The sequence below is a fragment of the Uloborus diversus genome, chromosome 1 (assembly GCF_026930045.1).
Source record: "Uloborus diversus isolate 005 chromosome 1, Udiv.v.3.1, whole genome shotgun sequence".
NCBI lineage: Eukaryota > Metazoa > Arthropoda > Arachnida > Araneae > Uloboridae > Uloborus > Uloborus diversus.
In genome coordinates this window covers 6,586,974-6,592,932 of record NC_072731.1, presented here as the reverse complement: position 1 = coordinate 6,592,932, position 5,959 = coordinate 6,586,974, and positions in this window count along the sequence as shown.

Sequence of the window (5,959 nt, the reverse complement as noted above, 5' to 3'; positions counted from 1 at the left end):
ATCTGCAATTTTGACCGTTTATTCGCAGCACACTATGAGTAATATGTGCAATAAATTTTACTTTTTTCCAATGAGTCTTTCATGTTATTGCTATTTTCACAAACACGAGTGTATACTTAGAAAATGTTAGGCAACAAAACCGTTTTCTGATAGTTGCTATCAGTTAAAGAAAGTTGAAAAACAAGCAAACTAGGGGACGGCATAGGTAGCTATTACAGAGAGTTCGATAAAGCGATCCTAGGGTGTCGGCTGCCCGTGTGCAAAGACCTAATGTGCCGCCCCTCAAGAGTAATTTGCATATTTTGACTCATCTTTAACGTCCATTTAAATCTTTCTTCAAATTTCTATACCAAGTTTCAATTTTAAATAGAAAGGAAAAAAAAAAAAGCAGAAGAATGATGAACTTATAAAAAGGAAGAAAAGTTTTATAGTTAGAAACTCCTTAGGTACAATGTATATCTTTGAAGAAAGTAATAGATACCAAAATTTACTAATCTTAAAAACGCATTTTATAGTCTGTATTTTATAGTCTATAAAAAGGAAGAAAAGTTTTATAGTTAGAAACTCCTTAGGTACAATGTATATCTTTGAAGAAAGTAATAGATACCAAAATTTACTAATCTTAAAAACGCATTTTATAGTCTGTCTTCGTTGACATCAGAGGAAGGACGGAGGAGGGGGAAGCGGGGGGGAGATCAGGGGAGGGGGGATTACTCCGAGAAAGTTATCGAAATTGGCGTTTGAAAAATTGTTTTGGGTTATCTTTGGTTGTGTTCGGTTGCAAGGACAAAAGAGTCGGGTATATTCAAGATGCATGGAGAAATTTTCGAAATTGAAGTCAAATATCGCAATTTTAGGAACTTTTTCGAGACTTCAGGAGATAGTAATGTTGATGCTCTTTCCTAAAATTCTTTCCAAATTGAAATCAGTTTGAAGCTATTTTTTGTGACCGTAGCGTAGGAAGGATCCGCGCTCTAACCGAAAATTTTCCGAAACTGAAGTTTTAAACACGCAATTTTGAGTTACCTTTGTTAACGTTGCGAGAGGGAGAGAGATTCAATCGTCTCCCATCGAAGGTTTTCGAAATTGAAGTTTAAAACGCAAATTTAGGCTGTCTTTGGTGATGGTAGGGGATCTGGCGGCTTTCCTCCGGTAATTTCCCGGCACTATTGTTTAAAAAACCCATTTTGGGCTATATTTGAAAGCGATAGGGGAAACGTGAAAATATCCCGAACCGAAATATTTTTCAGAACTAAAATCCATTATAGGCTTTTTTTTTTTTTTTTTAGAGGGAAGGGTTTTGAGGCTCCAAGCGGATGTTTCTAAAAGCGCAATTTTATACTGTCTTCGGTGACGTTAACGATACTGGGAAGCTTCGGAGGATCTTAAGGATATTTTTCGATATTAATATCTGAAAAATACAACTATAGACTTTTGTCCACCTCACCTAGACGATTGATGAGTATGCACTAGCGCGGTGAAAAGTTACATAAGCCAAGCAGTTCTCCTCCAGAATTTTTTAGAAATTGAAATCCCAAAAACTTATTTTAGGCATTGTTTGATAACGTTGGGACTAAGAGCGGGCGGGGGTTCAGTGTGCCCCCACGAACTGTTTTTAGAAACTGAAGTCAATCTCAAGCTAGTTTAGGCAGGGAGGGTTCTGTGGCTCCACGGAACCGTCTAAAAACGAAATTTTGAGGTATAGTGATTACATTAGAGAAAAGGGAATCGGGGGTCCTTCCCGGAAAGTTCTTGAAACTAAAGTCTGAAAAACGCAATTTTAGTTTGGTTTTTCAATAAATTAAGTGAGAGGGGGTGGGATTAGGGGCCTTTCTAAAGACGCTAACTGAGACTGTCTTTGGTAGTAATTGCAAAATGTCCATCGCAAAAATTTCGAAAAAGAAATCCGAAAAATGTTATTAAGCAATTTTTGATGACATTAGGAAAGGCTGCCCTTTAAAAACACATTTTAGATTTCAGAGCCAACATTTTTAGGCTATATTAATAGTTAGGGTGGAAGGGGTGAATCAGAGGCTTAATTGGGTCCTTAAGATCGGTGGTTCAACCAGTGAAATGTTCCGAAATTAAAGTCCTAGAAACGCAATTTTAAGCCATCTTTAGTCTCGTCAAGGAGGTCATGGCATCCTTTTGGATCTTCGTTTAAACTTACTACCCAGAGCAAGAACCCTTTCCTCCTACCTGATCTGAAACCGGGCAGCTCATTCGGAATTTTAATTAGAAAAAATTGCCGTAAAGTGGGAAATTACAAAATTTTAGTTTGCCATTCATATATGTTTGACTCTCAAAGGAGTCGCAATTTTCCACTTTCTTCCCACGCATCCACGATTATTGAGCACAGATTTTGTTGTTTGAAATGCTTATGATGAGAATATCTAATCAGTATAGCTTTTATTTATATAAGTAAAAAATGTCTTCATTGTTTAGGTTTATAAAAGCTTGGAGGGTAAACATTAGTGGCCGCCCTCGGTGCTCCTTTTAGAAGGCACCCTTTCATGCTTCAGGAGGGGGCCATTTCCCTCATTTCCTCTCCCCTGTATCCATGCCTGATTACCGGTTCTGTCACAATTTTTGCAACCAAATGAAGCATGTGTGTAAAGAGTAAATATTAATGGACAATGAACGAACACAATGTTTCCAAACGTTCTATTTTTCTTAAACTACGCTATATGCTGTCGGGAAATCGACACTTACTTTGATAACTGAAATTAAAAACTTATTTAAAATTCAGCATATTTATTCGACTTATTATAAGTTATCTTGTGAGAAATTCTTGAGGAATTTTTCTTGATTACAAGAACTACATGATGCGGCCTGCGGCCGCCCCTTGCTTCGGCCGCCCTTGTGCGGTGCACACTCTGCACACCTGCTAGGATCGGCCCTGTATGGGCTGCTCAGAATAAAAGTGGTGTAAGTCAAAAATTTTAAAAGGATTTTCGATTTTACCTCTTGATTCTACATTTGCGACTCAGTGGGGGGATTTTAAATTTTTAATTTTATTGAACATTTAACAGGGTTTATACACTTGTGGTCAAAAAAAATTCTCTGACTTTTCCAGGTTTTCCAGGTTGTTTTTTAGAAAATTCCAGGTCACTCGCTTCATTCAAAATTAAGTTTAAATAGCAATATTTTCAAAATAATTAAAATTGTTTAAAGTAGCAATGCCGTAGAACTGAGACTTGAAAAAAAAATTAAAAAATAAAATAAAATGTTTTTTTTTTTCTCTTTCTCTCAAAATTTCAAGTTCTTTTAAACATTTTGTTCAAAATCGTTTTAATACGTTTTCTTCGATGTCACGAAATCATGTGTCATGAAATCTTTCAGCATCCGCTGTCGGCTTACAATACTTCTTTTTATTTTCTTATTAGTATATAACACAAAACATATGGAGCAAAATACAAAGCTAAATTTCAGTGTAAATATGGTTAACTTGTTGCATCGATCAGCATACCATATATAATGCATAATAACAAAAATCAACATCCGCCAATCATAGGTCAATGCCAATAATCATGTTTGTTTTTTCCTTTCGCATATTAAAGGATACTTGCATTAAAATTTTTCTTTCCAGGAAAGTAATAGTTAATTTTCAAAAATTCATAACTTTTTGCACATTTTGTTATTTTTAACAGTTTACATTGATATAAACATCCCATTCTGGTTTTGGAAGTTTGCGTCCACTCTATCGTGGACGACCAAATATGGTGACTAAGTGAAAATTTAAATGAGTAGATTTTTGAATTTGTAGCATAAAAGTAATTACAAATAATTAATAATCTTTAAAAAACTACAATTAAGACAAAATAGTCAGCTTTTAGCACATGAGCGTCAAAATCAATTAGAATAAAAAAATGTTCTGAAGATCAAATTTTGCATTTTTCCAGAAAATAATTACAAATTATCCGAAAAAAAGGCATATTTTGCGTTGTTTCCAGTAGTTTGCATTACAATAAACATCCAATGCCGTTTTCGGAAACTTAGGCACTTAAGTCTTGAGTACTTCCATCTTGGGAATGACCAAATATGGCGGCAACGCCCGAAAATAAGTAATAATTTTTTGAATTTGTCGTATGAAAACAATTGAAAAATAATGAATCTTCATGAAACTACAATTCAGTTGAAAAGTTTTTATGACATTTGCATCCAAGGCAATGAGGATAAGATTAAGTTCTAAGAACTTAAGTTTTCATTTCTCAAGAAAATTATTTTAAATAATAATAATAAAACAATTTGCAGCGCATTTTGTATTATTTCCATTAATTTGCAATAAAAGAAAACATTCAATTCTACTTTATTTTTGAAAACTTAAGCATTTAGGATCATGTCTATTTCCATCATGTGAATGACCAAATATGGCGATTACGTTTCACGCGTCAGTGTTGCCAGATTGGGGGAAATTTCCCCATTTTGGGAAAATCTTGTTCTTGTGCTCTCTGGGGAAATGGGTTTTAAGGGGAATTCGTTAGGGAAAAAAAATTTCTTGGGGAAAACCTGAGGAAAAAAAATCCCCAGGAATTTTTTTTTCGTATGTATTTAAATTCGCGTATTTATATCTGGTAGTTAGATTGTTTGTATCAAACAGCGTTGGTTTAGCTTTGTTCATTTTTTTTATGGAATTCACATTTTATGTGGAATATTATGTAACGGAATTCGCATTAATATTCTACGTGAGTAACTAGTGGATACATAAAACGGGTAAAAATAAGCGAGCGTGATGAAGAATGTTCTTGGACAAATACATACAAAGTTCATAGTTTAAACGTACAGAAGCAGAGTAGTAAATGCGAGTAGAAAATTTTTTTTCTTATCTCTAGGTCGGTCAGGGCCATCCAATCAAATCCAATATGAGTAAAAGTCCTTTCTTGGTACAGGCGTTTGTATTTATAAAGACAAAAAAAAAAAAAAAAAAAAAGAAAAAGAAAAAGGAAAAATGAAGCGAAAATGAAAAAAAAAGGGGGGGGGGAAGGGGGAATGTTAGGAAAAAATTTAGTTCTTTAGGGAAAAAAAATTCAATAGAAAAAAATATCATACGAAGTCGATTCATTTCATGAAAATATTCCTGGAAAAATAATTTTTGAATTTGGGGAATTTTGATAGAAAACATCGCTTTTTGGGGGACATCTGGATTTGACCGTCTGGCAACTGTCACACGTAGCTAAAAAGAATTTCCGATTAAAAAAAAAAAGATTTTTCTCCATCGACCCTCCCATCTTCAGGTTATGCTTCTGACGCAGTTAGTTGTCATTTTCCCTGTTGAGTTAGGGCATAATTCCTGTTCACCCGAGAAAATTTTTCCTTGGAACTATTGCGAGTCAAAAAGGGCGGCTGCGGAAGTTTTTTTTTGGGTCGCCACTTTTTTTTTTTATTGCCAGCGTCACTTTGCCTCAATTTTTTCTTCAGTTTTTTTTAAGAAGCATCGATAAAAATGAAGATTAGATCGCATACAACAAAATTCCCTTGAACAAAATGTTTTTGGGGCACATTAGGAAAATTCCCTGACTTTTGACTATGTCATTTTCCTTGACAATTCCAGATTTTCCCGGAGCATACGAACCCTGTATTCAATAGTAGATTTCACAGACCCCAACAATAATAGCGTAAGTATTACAAATAGATGTAAAATATTTGAAGCTTTGAAAATATTTTTACTTAAAATTAAGTATTAAAAAAATCATTGAAAAAAAAAGAAAAAAAAAAAAAAGAAAACAATATAAAAATGTGCTCAAAAATATCCAAATGTTGTATGACCTTCTAACTAGTGTTCAATCCAGGGCCTATAAAAAACATTCTTCCAAGCAAAATAAAACCAAGGAACAGTTTTTCTTTTAATGGAAACTGTATTTTAACTCTTATAAAAGGAATTTTTAATCTACTTTCATCTACTATGATAACTATAATCAATAATCTTTTACTAGCTTGCACATTGTGTTTTTAACAACAT